The sequence below is a fragment of the Bradysia coprophila genome, chromosome X, assembly GCF_014529535.1.
Source record: "Bradysia coprophila strain Holo2 chromosome X, BU_Bcop_v1, whole genome shotgun sequence".
Taxonomy (NCBI): Eukaryota; Metazoa; Arthropoda; class Insecta; order Diptera; family Sciaridae; genus Bradysia; species Bradysia coprophila.
The window spans coordinates 6,333,898-6,353,021 of NC_050737.1; the positions used below are offsets into that span (position 1 = coordinate 6,333,898).

At 32.9% G+C, this 19,124-nt stretch overlaps 1 protein-coding gene across 2 annotated transcripts in view; it reads left to right on the forward strand.

Moving 5' to 3' along the window:
* Positions 1–19,124, forward strand: part of LOC119085615 (protein tramtrack, alpha isoform-like) — a 106,944-nt gene that overhangs the window by 28,079 nt on the left and 59,741 nt on the right. The window lies entirely within an intron of this gene.

The following is a 19,124-nucleotide window of genomic DNA, read 5'->3' on the forward strand; positions in this document are numbered from 1 at the left end:
AGTGAACTTTGGCGAAGTTTTAAATTAAATGTGAAGATTACCAACGATACCGAACCGATTGCCTAATTATCCAATAGTCGGCTAACCATTATTACTCTGGCGATTTTCCATAAATTTAACGTCAAGGATCCAAAATTATAGGCCAAGAAAAATCAGAAACTCCGTACACTTAACAAAATTAACATATTATCACATTTTCGTCTTCAACAGATTCTACATTATTTCTAGATCCACAAATTTGACAGTCTTGAAATTGAATGGTTTTTTGGTTTTTATCCCAGTAAACAGGTCGTTATACGTGTGCGACAAAAATTTCGACTGGGAAAAAATTCAAAATTTTTTTAATGTAATAGCTGTTAGTATGTGTGGGGATCAGATCCTACATGAAACAAAAAAGTGATAATTCCTAATTTTTCATAATTGTATCGCATCTTAACTGAATTTTCGTTGATACATTTTCATGAAATCTACAAATAGTTAACTACACTAAGTTTTATTTGACGACTGCGTGTAGTGTAACAGGTGATTATATAACACAATTGAAAAATTAAACGTAAAAATCTGTTGAGATAAGAGTAATTGTTGATGTGCACAACTACTTTGTAACTAAATGTAATTCCACTGCAATAAAAGATAAATGATTTTGTTATTTGCATGCCAATTCATTTTTAGTTAAACGTTCAGATGAGTGCAAGAGTCAATATTTGGTCAGGCTTAGAGTGATACAACTAATTAGCTAATTGTTTAATTTTCACGCCACATATATCAAGCAAATTCTCTCAAATTACCGACAAGGCTCAAGAACACAGACCTAGGAAATACCGTTCGAAAATTCAAGGCAGTTGATTATTCGAACGAATCCAGTATTTGCAAATTTATGTTTCCATGAAGTTTTGAGAGATAATAAATGAAAAATTTCTTGGAAAATGCTAAGAGCAGCTTCCTTTAAAGACTTCATCGATTAAATGGTAGAACGTGCAAAACTTTCTTGTTGTTGCAGTTCGTGTACGGTAAAGTGAAAGTATAGTGTAAAGCCGTTAAGCCACTAAGTAGTAGAGATAAAATATGATCCATAGGTGAAGTGGTGCCACATAATTCCGAAAATCTTGATTGTTAAATATGTTAGGAACATAAAAATGTATCGATGACAATTTGAAACACAACGTTGATAATGTCCATTTTAAACAGCTTGCATTATCAGAATGGTGGTGACTTTGGTCAGCTTTGCATCAATTCTACTTTTATGTCCAAATTACACGACATTCCAAATATTTCGAGCGATGGAAGCGAATCTTCTTACACTCATGGTTGTTTAAAGATCACTTTCTGAAAAGTTGGAAAGATCGAAAGAATTTTCTGGTCACTTGATTGAAATCCATCTCAGCTCAACCTTTAATGAGGAAAACATGTTCAACATGTTATTTTGTCAATTCATGACAATTAATGAGAAGTTCTTAGTGCAGCTCGTCTCCATCAATTCCTGGAGCTAAATTTGGAGTAATCCAAACGCTTTGAAATAGGACAATCGATTTAAAGTGCATACATCGTCTGGTTCACTTATTTTGTTCTGTTTTCTTTGTTTCTCAAAAAAATATATTAAAGTACTAACTAGCAGCCATTATGGCTTTACAGCTTTACATGGAAAAATATCAGCACTCAGACGTGTAATCTAAATTAATAAAACACCCGCAATTGCATGTGGGTAGACAAAATGGCTTATTATTTTGATATTGCCAACGTAACTTTACGTTTCGTAAATCAAATAACAACGAAAAAAATGCAAATTCTTCACCATAAACTTCCAGCATAATCAGATATTAGAGAGCGTTTTACAGACGTAACCTAACATCTAATAAATCTGTAGTAATTTAAATGCTGCATATACCTCGCATTTCAATAGCACAAAACCACATTGTGGACGAATAATTGACTGGATGGATATATATAACAATTTGGTATGAAAAATGTGGGTGCTGTATACGCTTTATTCTTTTTTTTTCGTTGTTGTTGTGGTTGTACCTTGAACATGGTAGTGTAGCTTGTAATAAAATTTAGTGCATTAGAGAACGATATTCTAGAATTATTACCTAAAATACCTATGTGGCAGTGGCATGCAAAATTTATGGTGACCCAGATTTTTTTTTATTTATAATTTCCAACTCTAGGAATATCGTGTGTATGTCTTTGTATGTATATATGCGTCAGAAAATAAAATTCAATTTATCGGTTTCATATTTTGCAAAAAAAAAAATATAAAATAATGAAATTTCGATATCGATTCGTGCAAAATAATTTAATTAATTTAGTAAGTGTTATATTTATAAGTGATACTTTTTTGGAGCATCCTCTCACCATTTAAAACCTATTCCAATTATGACGGGCGAAAAAAAAACAACAAAAATTGGGGAACGATAATAGCAAAATTATGTAACAATTGAAAAGGGGTCGCAGGGAATTTATTTATGTGCATTCTGCATTGATGGGTTGATTCAACGTATAATGGATACTTTTACCGACTCGGAAAATCGACTTAATTGATGATAAAATTAACTGCAATGCACGACTTAAAATGCATTACTTATCGGAAATTGATGGATTGATTTTTTTATTTACAGTCCTGAGTATAGACTATAGAGTTTCAGAATTCGAGTTTGTAGTCCTTCCCCTTCTTATTAGAACTATTACGAAATTTGCATTTGACCTTTAATGCTTAGTTCTGTTGGAAAATTGACTGTTCCACTTAAAAGAAACACATTTGATTTGATGAGAATAAACTAAAAATGGTAAAGTCATTTCTATGAAACGTCTGAAACAATATAATTGACATACAGCAAGAGCTGTAAGGTAGTCGAATACGAAGATGGTTTTTATCACGGCAAAATAAAATAAACCGGGCAGGAGCGCTTGATTTGACTATGGACCTGAATTATCTAGAAGCTTCATATTTTATTAATTATTTATTTATTAATTCATTTTATGTGTTCACTTGTGTTCATTTTCATATTAGTGTACTAGATCTTACCTGCCTTGTTTATTTTACCCTACTGTGGTTTTATGGTTGTGAAGCGAAAACATTGAAAGAGGTTATTCTAATGGTGGCTTAGAAACAGCTTCCAGCCAATAATATTGATTCATCCAACAAGAATTCGTTTTAGATGCTTTTTGTAAGTCCTAGGAGGAAAAATATTTCATTTCATTTCATTTATTTCAGTTTCAAAATTACAAATACAAAAACACCTGCGTAGCTCTAGTGTGATGAAGTCAATTCGAAAGAGCTACGAAAAATATAATTTTACATGCTACATGCGTCGAAAACCGTATTTTTCATGTTTCAATCACTTCTTTCGACGTCCTTAGCATGTAAAATCCATTACATGACTCGGGATAAAAAGTGAAAAGTCTCGTTTTCGTGTGTTTGTTTCTGGGATATTTGTCCATAAGATGTTTCCTCACACGTCGAATCAATAAGCAAGATAGCTGTGTACAATGCGAAATGACGCATTTTCTCGCCGCAAGCATGAAATAGTTATTTACGTATCTGTTGTGGACGGTATATTTTAGGCAATTTCGCGGGTTGTAGCCCGAACGAAGTGATGCGTATACAACTTTTCATGCAGAGAACCTAATTTACGAGAACAATTCCGTAATTTATGCCCGAAAATGGCATGAAAATGTTTTTGCTTTCGTCTCGGAATCGTAACATCACCCTATCTATTTCACCATTTTTGGTAAATTTCAGTAAATTAGGTAAACCAATTTACCAATAGGTGGACAGAGGAATCTGTTACTTTGTTTCATTTAAGTATTTTCAACTAATTATACTAATAATTGAGCTTGGAACGTTTGTTTTTTTTTTTAAACAAAAACTGTGTCAGGCGTAAAATGCTCAGCGAGAAATCAACATAAATTGTATTTTTAAAATCAATGACAGCTCTCTTTTGCCTTTGTCATCGTGTGCATGCATTGCTGAATGTTTATGCTGACGAAACTGACATAATGCGGACAGCATCCGAGGCAGCGTTATGCTTGTGGATTGAACTGTATCTTTGTAAAATCTTTTATTTGTTGAAGAATTTTTCCGTAAACATAAAGTTGCTTCAGCACATATAAAATCATTTGAGAGATAGAGAGAGAAAAAAACGAAAGTTCTCGGCTGATTGCTGCACACGATACATTAGATATTTTCATCCTTTGAACTGTTATGCAAAAAGAAATTTGCAAACTCTACCTCGTTTCATGTACGTTAGCGTGAACGCATTGACAAATCCGTAACACTGCGTTACATTCGTGCATGCAGATCGAAATGAGATTGCATTGAAACATTTACGATCAATAGTGCAGTCTCTGATGAAATGTGCACTGTTTTATTTACAAAAGCAATATTTATCACACCGATTTTACATAAATATTATCGCACTTAATGGCTATGGGAGAATATCTAGTAAACACTTAACTTAATTCTGTACGTTTTGCATTTTTCTCTCGATACAAAACAAAATTATTTTTTTTTATAAATATGAAAATTATCAAGATAACAACGTACGATGCATTTACACGTGTTTCAAATTAAAGCGTTAATATACCTGAATGCAGTTTACTCTTATGCATGCATTGAAAACGAATAATTTCGTGTCAACGTTGCGACAACAAAACCAAAGCTGTGTGTTTATATGTATACACATATATACTTACATTGCGGTGTAATTTACCTAGATTGTTGGGGTTAAAATAAACATAATTGATATTTAGAATTTGTATGCAATGAAAGCTTTACTGTTTGTTTCAAGGGACAAATCAAATAATTTTTTTTCTCTATGTTTGGTTCCGTTTTTATGCTGCTATCAGTATGCATTCAGAGAGTTTTAATTCCATTTTGCTATTTAACATTAAAATGTCCAGCAATGTACAGAATAGGAAAAGGGTAATCTGTTAAGCTTCGGCGGATTTTAAGGATTTATTTCGCCTAGTATTTTATTGCTATTGTGTCCGGAAGCTGAATACGCTGCATGCGTCTGGACGTTTGGCTAATTTTTTTCTTGTTAAAATATAAATTTAAAATAAAATTAGTGAGGTTCATGAAGTATGTCACAGTCCGAGGGGATAGTCAGTTAATGCGTGACTACGGGGACGGTCTTGAAAAAATATGTTTTAGTGTGGCAGGGACTATTTTTGGGAATACATTTTCTCATATTTTCTTGAACTTTCCTACATTTTTGTAGATTTTCTCATATTTTCTTGATTTTCCCAAAAAATGTTTTTGAATTTTTTTTTGAAAAGTGTAGGAAAAATCTGGAAAAGTCAGAATATTTAGAAAGTCATTGGAAAAAGGTTTTTCCAAAAATAGGCCTGCTTGTTACCCAAAAACAAATTACGACTAACTTTCCACAGTGGAAATTTGAGATGTTTGACAATCTTTGAACCTTCCTACTTGTGAAGTTTCTGTATTAATAGCGCTTTTGAGAAACGCACTGTCAGAACAGTTAGTAAATCCAGCGGCAAATCCACAAATTAGTACTTAAAATGAGATTTTTTTTGGTAGTTTCATAGATTTTCAATTACGAACATTGTAATTTCTACCGACTGTCTCTTTCTCTCTTTTTCTGCAGTTTTAGCGAGGTAAAAAATGTTTGAAAATGGATAGGAGCCGCTTGTTTTATGGGGAGCATTTTTTATTTCAAGTAGCCCTGCGTTTTGGTTCAAATCTGCTAACATTACGAAGCGAAACTTCACCATCTCTATTTGTCTATGTCGTCGACGAAAGTTTCACTTTCGTACGTTCACGTAGAATACTCGACAGAACGAAGAAAAAAAAATCTTTTTTTTTTTTCACGCATACAGGAGTTTTGGTTTAATTTCAAACCTACACCTTTTTTCGCTTGCTCTAGTTGTGGGAGGACGAGTTCGTTTTATTTTTTCTAAGTTCATTTATATTACAGCGACTACGCTCATGTTCAAAATAAATTATGTCGACCTTATAGTGGTATAGCTGCAATGTTTTCCAATGCAGTTTTTCGATGAAAATAACATGCAATTTTTATAAGAAGATTTGCGTTATTGTTCAATTTTACAAACGATATACGTATTCAAGGAGATACAGCTACGCATTTTTCTATTTATACATTCAAGAATTGCAAACATTGTAGCATTTGTAAACAAAATTAGTATGCACGAAGTTCAATTAATAATCATTTGGCAAGCGAATAAGGATTTGAAAAATAAATTTATTTTATTTCTGTAGTGTGTATGGTATAATGCCTTTAAATAAATCGTTATGTGTGATTGAATTCAAGCGAATTTGCAAATCCTCTAACCTCTTCAATTATATGTTACAGAGATTCATTTGACGATGGTCATAAGCCGTGTATGCATAATTTGCAAAGAAACAAAGTAATTCAGAATCTAATCTTATATAAAAATAAAGAAGATCCGATGGTACACAGTGCAAGGTAAATTGTCTTGAGGCAATTTCAGTGACCCGTACAAATCCTTGTCCGTTTAATTTTATTTTAGGAAAAGAATTTTGTTCTACAGGATGGGAAATAGGCATAGACAGTAGCATAAACAGTTATAGTACCATTATCACAACCGTTTTGGACTGTCGAAAGTTTTGACTCAAGGGGTTATCCACTTAGATTTAGAATATTGTTTCTCTGAACCAATTAGATATCTTCTGTGAGGACTGATGTTCTGAAACGATTGACCTCTAATATGTAAAGACTCACGTATGATCTGTAAAGACTGCTCTTTGATCTGTAAAGATTAAACTATCCAGTATGAGTGTATATGTATTACCGTACTTGCATTATCAATCAAGGGTTTTGGTTCTCCTTTATTATCAATAATGACGACACTTTGTTAAGCAAAGTAATTAGCCCCAGGCAATTTTTTTATTTCATTTCCACTCATTTGTGTGAAGATTTATCTCTCTACCGTGAAAATGGATCTGACTACCGTAAGAACTAACCTGTCGTCTGAAAATAAGCTAAAATATTACAGCTTATGGGAGTTACATGAGTATAAAACACTTATTCTTTGTACAAGTCTAAATGAACGGTTTCCCCCATCAACGCGTTACCTCTCACGTTTTGTTATTATTTTTCACATCACCTCATCGCTCATCGGGCAAACAAATTGTGCATTTTATTGCTGATTTTCAAATTAACAAAACTTACACTAACAATATATTGCTACGAAAAGCAGAATCCAATTTAAATTATATAATTGCAAGCCTGTGTGTTGGTCAATGTAACATTACAGTATATAGAGAGACGATTGATTAAAAAACGTTTTTACACCGAAATGTTTGATGTATATAAATACGGATTTTGTATTCATCCGCAATATTTAATTTTATGATGTTATACATGTTGAGATATTATGTGGCTGGTTGATAGAGATAATTCAGTACACACCAAAAAAAAGAGTTATAATGTCGCAATTAGATTACATTATGCTGTAGGTCACCACTAAATAATAAAATTTGTTATTTAATTGTCAATTTCAATTGATTACATTCTATCAATTGATCGTTTTATAGAAATGAGCTCATCCTGAATTTTATATAAACAGGTAAAGGTGCCGTAATTCTACCGGTGTGACCTTTAAAAGATATTTCAAAAGTTTTATTCATTTCCACTAAAATCGTCATTTTGATTTTTGGTAAATATGGATAGTTGAATTCAGAATCGGGACATGTTACATTAGCGAATTATAAGAAAAACGACATTTCGAATGGGTTTACGATTTGTTTTAAATTATAAAAAAAAGAAGTTTGATGACATCGTCAGCCTATTTGAAACGGAGCTAAATCAATGAAATTTCATTTTTCTTATAATTCACAGATGTGATATGTACTGTTTCTGCATATCATACTATTCATATTAGCGTCACGTTTTAAATGTCATACTTTTCTCAGCTCCGTAACGCAATCTGAAGAATATTTTTGTGTTGCAAATTGACAAGATATCTCATTCTTGAAGCTTTAAAGGAAGTGTAGAAAAGAGTCCTATTTTCATTTGTTAAATCTTTCGCATTTAATACTCCATCTACTGGTAACAATTATTATTTAAAATAGATACGGCAAACTCAACAGGACTTCTAACATTTTCAGAAACACATCAGAAAATCCATGCATGTGCAACACAAAACTTTAATTTCCATTGACTGTAGCCAAGCTAGCCTCCAAGAATTATCCATTTCTATTCCCGAACATGTCGTGCTAGCATTAATTCTTTGAGTAGCCTGTACGTTGAGATCGTGAAGATAACACAACAATAGTGCATCACCATCTCCACATAAAACACTTACAATTGTACTGGCCAACTTCTGAGAGTCAACGAGCGGCCTTTTTCATTTTTCATTCGAATAAAAAAAGACCAAAGTGGAAAAAAAACTGATCTCGCTCTGTGCAACACAAATTATTCAATTCTATAGAAAATTTAGCATGTGAGTTGGTATGAGTTTCGTGCGTCGACTTTCGGATAAATTACTACGAAATTATTAGTTTATCATCGTGCATGTATCTATGTTGGAAAGATAAAAATGAAACACGTAGCGCAACGCATAAAGTTATTCGCAAATTCTTTTCACACAATAAAATAATTATGACAGAGAGCGCTTGGAAAGAGTTCACGCAGGAAAATGTAATTATGGATGTAAGTTCTTGTCGGTTGGTTTTTGTTTTTTTTTCTCCTTCGTTTTAACGATCTTAAAGTACGCGTTTCATTTTATTGAAGCCGTTTTTCCTTTATCCCTGATAAAACGCTGAACGCACCAAACAAGGTAGTACTGCGAATTTTAGATTGATTAGCACAATTAAAGAATGTTTGTCATAACAGAGACAAAAAAGCTAAATTTTCTGAGTACTACCCGAAGTGTAAATGACTACAGAGAATCAATATAGAAAATCACAAGGAAATCATTGCCCTCAGCTCATTGCAGAAGCAAAAAATCGTTGCACACCCGTAAAGTCTTTTAGTCCTCAGCACAACCGAAATGTTTCACATGTGGACTCTTCATCTATTCCTAGATCTATCGCTGATTTATACATCCACATCCAAATTAATCCAACCACCAGCATCATTGATTGGGTATTTTCAGTAACGTTTTACAGTTCTCAATTCGTACACAACAAATTAAACAAAATCAAGCACGTACGGAATTCGACGGACTATTTCATTTTCCAATTTCCTCCAGCAATTCACGAAATAAAACATAAGATCGATCGTCAAAGTCATTATTTTAAAACATTTTAAAGGTACGTGAATGTAAGATTCGAAACGCTAATTCCAAAAGTATTTCAAAAGTAAAAAAATAAATAAAAATTAAATAAACAAACATCGTTGACCCTCAACATTGTAAACAGTTTTTTTTTCTTTCTTTCTCAATTTCACTCTTGAACTTGAACGATATCTGATCATGAACACCACTTCATCACAACTAACTTACGATATATATGTCTCAAACATGCTTACGCACATAATTTTGCGTATTACCTACCACTCCTACCTTTTACCAATTTCATTTCATTTCTACCTGCCGAAAGCGATATTGTAACTGTAAAGTTTTATTTTCGTATTCCATTGTATCGATATTACAATTACATTGAACTTGTACGCTTAAAAATATGCGTAAGCTGTTCGGCTGTCGTCTAGACTTGCGTAAATTAAAATAGTTTTGGTGAGTGAATGTTTTCGGGTATTTTTTTTGCTGTTGAAATTCGTTTGCGAAATTATTTGAAATTGTTTCCGCATTTTGATCGTTTATTGACCTATTCCGGATAAAAATAGAATTTTATGGTCAGTTAGTAAAATGGTAAGGTTTTGTTGGTCCATTGTTTTCGCAAATTATGAAATGGTCCATGTTTCAGTAGATTTATGAAAGAAAGCAAAAGGAAGCATCAACTACCGGAACGTATTTAATAATTTTGGATCAAACCAACAGTACTATCAAATTTTTAAGGCTTTTGAGTGCCAGACGATACTTTTAAACGAATTTTTGGAAGATAATACTCTCGGCGGTACAGAAGATCACTTAAAAAAAAAAAAAAATTCAGAAATTCAGAAGAAATGTAAGGGAAGAAACGGGTTAGGGCATGCTGAAACTAATATGTTTATATAAATCAGTAAGCACTGGATAGCGAAACACACAAAGATTTAGCCGAATGACTAATGACAATGTCGCAACAATTGTGATTAATTGCGTGAATGTTACGTGATGTGTGTTTCACAAGATGTACATTATTACACAATTTGTAATATATTCTTTGTAAATGTATGTCGGAAAGACGGAAATGATCGCTTAAAAACATTTGGAAGATTTTTGTGAGCAGGTGATTTTTTGTTATTGTCGTAGCACAAATGAAAGGAAAACGACAAGTAAGTCTTAGATATGGCAATGGCACCTAATGCTTAGTGAATCAGATCGATCTATTTCGAAGAGAAATTAATCATCTGAACAACATTGCCAACTAGTGATAAATCTTTTTTATGTACAGGAATGCGATCAAAGTAGTGCGTAAATGGATTTTCATATAATCCACTACTAGTGCGCAAAAGTGACGTTTGGAAAAAGGAAGATTCCACTACTGTACATAAAATCTTGTTGCTATCTTTTGCCTAAACTGGAATTTTGCTCATACGATGTGTTGTCAACCATCGCCTCGCGATGACAATTTTGACAAATTATAAAAACTTAAATTCAGACAATTTATGAAAGTTGACAGATGGGAATTGATACTGAATTGGTATTACTGTGAAATTTCATTACAATTCAAACAATCAATTTCATTAGATTGCTGGCTAATCACAGTCGACAATTACAATAATTCCATTACAACCATTTCCAGTCCATAAGTAATTAATCAATTTAAATGTTCTAAAAGTACAGTTTTATTTGACGTGATTAGTATAATCGACGAAAGATCGCGAAAAAAGTACGAAAATCAATTTAGAAAAGCGCACATATGATTTACTTTTTATAAGCTATTAACGAGGCTATTAATGTTCACCTTACTGAACGTGGCTATTATACGATAAGCACCAAATGAATTAATTGAATTTTCTGTATTATTATTCGTTAGTGCTACTTCTTCATCTCATATATTACACGAAAGGAACAAAAAAAAAAAGAAATCATCATATCCAACAACACTTTCCAGCCAAGTCCAGAAGCGAACATAAATTTAATATTCGTTCAAATAGTAATTTGAGATTCCTCAACTTTGGCTGTGTTTTTACACCTTTTACATTCACATAATATAAATAAAAGCAACGTCTTTTTACGGTTCTTTTTTTATATTAAATTCTCCGTACGGTGAGTACTTAGGCGCTGAGGAATAAACGAAGATATGTTCATAGAGATATACGTATATGGTTAAATTAAAATGCATTGCATAAAATGTGATTTAGTTTATGTTCATAAACCTACACACAATTTCGTTTATTATTCTTATAAGACACCAATTGACCATATAGCAATAAATGTATCATGATGATGGTGCATTATTCATTTCAATTGTATGAATGTGCCGATTATTATTAGAATGAGAAGGTACACGAAGAATAAAACTATTATATGCAATTGTACAACCAGTGTCCATTAAGCTATGCCATTACTAATGTGCTCGCGAGAAGAAAAAAAAAAGAAGAAACGAAAAGAAAATTAAAACGATTCGAATGGAATTTAAATCGAATGGAGAGACACATTAAGTGATTTGCTGTTTTCTATTTCATAATTCTTTTTGCACTTATTTATTAACTTAATTTCTTTGTTACGAGGCAGCGCTAATTTTCATTGCAAGAAGTGTAACGTGAACGGTTTCCACTAAAAGGGGGTTGAACCTCAAGTCGTTATAAACAAATTGTAGCAATTATTTCGCTTGATATAGCGTCTTGTCAACATATACTGGCATTGTATGTATGCATTTAAAAAATGACTTTTTTTACCTGAATAATAGTCGAAAAAAATATTACCTCGAAATGTGTGAACGAATACGTTCTACTCCTTAGTACGTTTGTTGAAATCAATTCAATTGAAGTGGATACCATTGGCTAAAGTAATCAAATGTAAAAGAGTCCTTGTATGTTCGATTTATGAGCGACAAGCTCTTATGTTGATTGACATCCTACTGTAATATGTACTTTAAAAGGCTCACAGGCCTTACTCATATTATGACATAAATAAACTAAACTAAACTAAACTAATGTTCTCGACTCTAAAAGCTTGAGAAAAGGACTCTGAAGAATCTTTCCAATATTACCATTAACCTGCTGTAGATTTTAGACTTTGTTATAAAATGCATTGTGTCGTTTGTAACTCATTGCATTCAAAGCATAGACAAAACCAATATTGGCAAAAGACAAAGCCTATGTCTCTGGATGACAAATTAACAGATTTTTTCGCTTGTTGCCTGCTCCTCTGTCAGTTGAAAGCATAACTTGAGGAAATCTTACTGAAAAGTAATCGAAGTTATGGCTATCAAGTGAAGATGAGCCAAATTGGTCGACCAGGTCCGGAGATGTAGTTTTTTTGGTGTCTATTTAGATGTATACAAATGACATAAAAAGCGAAACGTACAGTTGATATCAATGAGGGATTTATGGATGGAAATAGTTTTATTTGTTCAAATTGTATATTAACTTTTGTGTCACTACAACCGTATCACGACATAGGCGTTGTTATTCGAGTGACAATTTGGTTGAATATATAATCGATTTTGCCACATAAAACAAACACTACCCAAGAGCTCGCCGAGGAAGCGAGATTGTAAAGGGAATTTTTGATCCTACTTCAAACATAGGGGTTAAAATCAAATTCGAAAATCCGATGCCCATTATGATGACCTGAAATGATACTTACAAACTTAACCCAATAATTGTGAAACTAATATGTCTGTTTGTATCTTGTACAAAGAAAAAAAAAATGGAATCATCTTATCGTTGACTATGTTATGGCTCCAAAAGTGACTCAAACAATAACATTTACTGTACTTAAATTTCACTTTGTCTTTATACTTACTGCAACAAAATGCATTTTAATTCAACGTTCTAATATCCAATATCGATAAATATTTTGTTTTGTCTATTACACACAGTCTCTATTCACGAATGCATAAAGTGCAAAGTTAAGCGACAGACACAGCAACTGTTTTCTGTAATTTACAAGATATGAAGATAGTTAAATGTACTTGGTGAGTGAACATTTCGATATTTTAGAAACGTTTAAAGTTAACAGAAAATTACCAGCGCATTTTTTTTGATGTGTGTTTGATTGTCGTTGTTTTGTGTATTGGGACTGTGTGAGTTAGACACTTGAAAAAATATTCACTAAACATAGAGAAGTTTGTTCGAATCCCCGTCGATCGTTATCGTCAATATCGATCCTCATTTCGCGAATTAAAGGAAACTGTGCGGATAAGAATGAAAGTTCGTGCAACTTTCTAATTCTTCAGCTGACAAGAAAATTTATGTTCACTTACGATCTGCAGTGGTTCGTGGAAAATAATTAGAATTAATACTAGAAATGGCCTGGCCTATAGACATTTAAGAAATTTATATATTCCCTGGACATTTTACACTAAATTGCTATTATAAAACAGACGATAAACAGGTCAATGGTACTTGTTTGTACATTGTTACTAGTTTCGCCGACTCGACATGAGGAAAGGAAAATATCCAGAAATTTAAAATAATTTTTTATTGTCCAATAAATATTCCAAAATATTTTCTGTATAACTCACAGAGACTTACCATTTTTCGATATTTTCTTGTTCCAGTATTGGAGAAAGTTTTCCTAAGCCCCGAACTTTGCAACATTTATTGTATAAAGTTAAATCTCGCAAAGACATACATGACCATTAGCAGGGGAGTATATTGGCAATAGAAAATGTTTTATTCCCTCAGAGAGACGTTGCATGGGAGCTGTGTATATGTATATAGAGTTCAATTGCACAATGATTGCGTTCTTTGATGTCCTGTTGTTACCACTATGATCCCCAGTCCTTAAATGGATTTTCATCTTTGAAATCGATTGATTGTTAAAACCTACTAAATTGTTACCATGTATTTTATGTCGATAATGGTGCATTAGCCCCCTTTTTGTTTCGATTACAATTTCATATACTTAAGCTAAGCACCCCCTGAACGTTTATGTGCGCTTCCTAGTAGCGTCATGGTGTAGATAGTGTACGTGATGCAAGTGCTAAACGATAAGTTCGATTCATATTCACAGCTCTATTTTCATATAAAAAAATTGAATTAAAGGATAGAGTAAGTCGACTATCTGGTTTCAGTTACGGTACTGTGTTTCAACAGCTTTGATATTTCATTGATTTTGACGTAAGATTTGGAACAGGAACAGAGGTGAACTGGAACTTCAAGTCAACCTGAAAATATCTGAGTTTGAATTGATGTGACCTGAAGTTACCAGAAACCTGAAAGTAGACCTGATTTACCTGAACTTTTACGGATTTTCAGGTTTCAGCTATATTTAAGTCAAGTAAAGATTTTGAATTCAGGATCAGTTCCAATCGGATTCAGATAAGCTGAACATCAGGTCATCCTGACCTGTTCCGAGCCTTACCTTTCAGCTACAGCTACAACCTTGCCTTGCTTTCTTTAAAATGAGCGCCACACGGAATAAAACGAAATGTTCACACAGCCCCGCTTTTAGCTGAGCCTTTCTTTTCATTGCAATAATATGGCCAGTGAATTGGCTCTGAGTATATAATCTCGAAAATTGCAAAATTAGAATGGATCCAATGTACATAAGTGTGTGTGTGTGTGTCTGATAATCTCTCAAGCTGCATTGCTACATATAAATTGAAAACAGAGCCGTTGGTTGTCATGCAGAGCTTACACAGGCTATGTTCGGCAACAAGAAATCGCATTGTATTGTGATCTATCATCAGTATATATACAATGGTTTTGCAGCAGTGTACATTTTTCGACGGATAAAGCGTATACTTGTAGTCATACTCATTTTATGCATTGCTCATTTTCCCATTTTCTACATCGGATACGTTACTTATCGTAATTTTGTGACACAAATATTTCATTTTCTATGGCACTATGGCATTTCAATGCAAATAATTAAAATTGAAAAAAAATTACCCTTCCATCGCTATCGCATTCAAAAATCAATATGTGTCAATGATGTGTCGTCGCATAACCTACCTTTCAAACATGTATAACCAACAAACGGTTGAAATATTATTTTATGCATTTTATATGTACCTGTCACGATATTTCGTGTACTAATGCGCCTTAATGCATTACCAACTGCTATTATATAATTAATTACATGCAAATGACAGAAAAAAAATGTTTATTGTTGATGTCCAACCGAAATTAAACACAAATGAAAAAAGAAAAGAAGAAAAAAAAATGTAAATATTGTAATTAAATTATAAAATAGTGTTTTGTTGTGCGAGTTGTGCTTTTAGCAAGGTTGTGATGAGATGATTAGAATTGTGCAATTATTTGATTATTTAGCGATGATTATGGAAATGAAATATGTATACGCACCGTATTAATGTACATTTTCATGTCACTGAAGAAACACATGTAATTATGAATTTAGTGTGGCTATCATTCTATCGTTAAACGATTTAATGGTCTGAGAATGGCGTAAAATTTGTTACGACGGACGGAGATACGATGTGTGTTGGCTTCAAATATCGCATTTGGTTGAAACGTTAGGTTATGAAGGTGAACGGTTGTGACCTTTTTTTAAAGTAAAAGTTACAGTTTAATTTTAATAGGGTCTACCGAGGGGCAGATGTTTGTAAAAATCGTTGACAAAGGATTTTCGAAAAGAAGATTCTTTAATGATTTTCAATGATTTTCTGAGGATTAGTTTTATGATTTTTAATGATTTTTCTACCGTTTTTGCTAGATTTTCAGGAATTTCCATAAATTTTTAAGAACATCCTTTTTGATGGTTTGAGGATTTTCTTGTATTTCCAATGATTTTTATAGTTTTCTGAGGATTTTATTTGACAGAGTAGTCTACAGTGTGTCTACAGTACAACTTCTACTTTTTGGTGGTTCGATCAGGATTCGATCATCACTTCGAAGGTTAAAATGAATTAATGGAATTATCATATATCTTCGGGCGAGTTAGTATTACGATGAATTGTATTTGCAAAATCAACAGGAAGAGCGTCTGAACCTCAGTTTAAACATTTTTATTTTGACGATTTGGACTTTGTCCCTCGCCTTCGACTCGAATAAAAATTGAGGTGCTACTATTGGCCGTGAATTTATACAGAGATTAGCGCACTTAACGACCAGAAGTAACGGTGTATTTTCGATTTAGCCGACTCTAACAAAATAGCAGATTCGCAAACTTAGAATTAACAATAATTCCTTGTAATAAATAACTTCCGGTCAAAACTTTTCTCAACGATAGTAAGTTTTAAGTAAAGTTTAACATTTCGGATTCTCCACCTGAACTTTTACTAAATTACTTGTTCTCGATTCAGTTGTTTTTGTGAGAAAAAAGCTTGTTGCTTGCAACCTTGAATGACACCTACACATCTAGTGCCAGAAAAAAACATTTATCATTCAGTGGCATCAATAGCTAATAACGATCCGATAAATCTTTTTATGTACTCGACACAAAATGTTCTATTATGCACTCGAAGTACATTGGAACACTCGACCTGGAGCCTCATCTGACGATTACACATCTAGTGGCTAATAAACAATTTTGCACTCACTTTACATAAATTACTATTATTGCACTACGTAGCAGATGCGGAAATGCGTTCTTGTAAGCACAACTCTATTCAGTAATGTTCCGGCTTAATAATTGTCTTCAATCGATTGATGCTTATATTATTAACCCATAAATAAAACACCGTTGCAAACATCTCATTAGGATGCAATCTAAAATAATTTGTGTTTTGTTTCTCTTCTCTCTTTTTTTCGTTTACCTTGGGGAACATTCTACAATCGTATTGGTGTTTATGCAGGTACATATATTATTATATGCAACGAGAGATGCACTTTATCATCTTGATGACATTGTTACAATTATCACGTTCGTTACATAATGGAAAATGGTTTGCATGCAATTAAAACTATGTAAATGATATGAGAAAATTTAACTATACCGACAAATAGATATATTCAGTGCAGGTATATATGCACCTTAAATCACCTTAAATCATAATTTTTAACTAAAATCTCAGATTTTTATTTAATAGAAAAAACAGAGATCCAGAGAGTTCCCATACAAATGAAAAAATGAGAATTAATATTTCTTCTTCAAAAATTCTTAGCATTTTCAATCTTTTAAACGTTAAACATTTTGCCATTTGATAAGTGTTTAATTTATGGCAACAGATTATAAGCATTTCTCTCTGTCGTGCATTTATTATGGCACTCAGAAAATATACGCTAACCCCATCGGTCGGATGTGTTTATAATATTTCTTACAGCTTATATCTTAACATACATATGCATCTGGCATGAAAATACCAAATTACATAAAACAATTTTATGCATGCGTGACGCATCCCATAATCTTTAAGTAACAAAAATTGCATTTGCTAACTGAAAGCAACAATAAATTTTCTCTATGCACGCACTATTATATCCGCATTAATGATTCCTTAATGAATCGAAGCATATGTACGTGCAGTATATATATACATACATAATGGCGAGTGCATTTTAATCAATTTGTTTATTTGCTTAATTAAATTTTCTGCTTCTTTTTCCCATCGAATGATCGCTTTGAACGGGAATGGTGAATGTGCTGGCTTTGTGTAAATTACAGAACTTTTTTTTTTTGTTTCATTTGAAACATCATAGATAACGACTGGTGGAAAGTCCGTTGAGTTTGCTTTTAGTAAGATGTGAAATAATCTTTAAGACTTTCGGAGGTATTCGATTGATTTTGATTTTATTTTGGAGTGACGTGTTACGATAAAAATGAATGGATTTGGATCGTGACCCCAATTGCATCTAACGGCGAGAAATGAGATTTTTATCTGAAATGACACTGTTTAATTACCCGAAGTAGCATCCACTGTCTACGGGTTAAATTTAAATTAATTTTTGATGAGGTGACAAACAATATATCGGAACCTTCTAACCCAGTCTTTTCAATTCGCTATAGAACAATTCTCTTATCCAAAATTAAATTAGCTCAAACACTTACTCTATTATTCATTTTCAATTCGTCTCATCGATTCACGGTGATGTGTAATGGTTCGGACAGCGCACATTAATATAATTTAGCACAAAATAATCTTTTCATAATTTTCTATTCATACAAAGTGATGATTATTCACATCTACTAATTGTATTAGACCGCACAATTTTATAGAAATTAATTAACGGAACATGTAAATTGTGTCAAAGTTCTTATTCGAAAGTTTATTATACGAATTTACAATCTGAGATGAGAAGACACTTGCGAATGTAGGTCAGCAACGCTATACGTTTATGGATCACAAAATAAATATGAGAGTAAGAGAGCTTCTCGAGCCTTAAAGGCTTGCATATGCATGCATATCAATTTTGCAAATGTTTACTGTAGAAGTTTGTAACTGTGGAAGATGTGGATATGAAGTAGGATTCACTATTGCGAAATAAGAGCAACGACTCCTTTAGCTAGGACGCAAATACCGTCCTTCTGACGTATTTAATGCAGAATAGTAAAATAATGTTAAAGATGAACTGCTAAATGATCTGTTATCACATTCGTTGATAAGTTTTCATTGTTTCGAAGTTTTTCATAGTCCATTGTTGCCAACAGATCTCTGCTAATTTGATCCAAAAACTTGGGAGAAATAGCGAGTTTCAATTGTGCACGACGTTTTCCCACAGATTCCGGAAACAATGGAGTGGGAAATGCTTTTGAATCAATGCGGTTGAATGTTGAATGCGAAGAATCCTCTAATGTACAAACAAGAACATTGGGATCTACGCCTATCACAACCCTATTATAAAAATTGGAATTAAAGTACACGGAAAATCCCAATATACGTGTGAGATCTATAAGTGGACTTAGCACCCCCATTTTTTGCATATAGCTGTGGAATGCATATTGCGAAGACTGTAGTTAAAATAGCTGTGTAACTTATATTATAGCTGTGAGCCACATTTCAAATC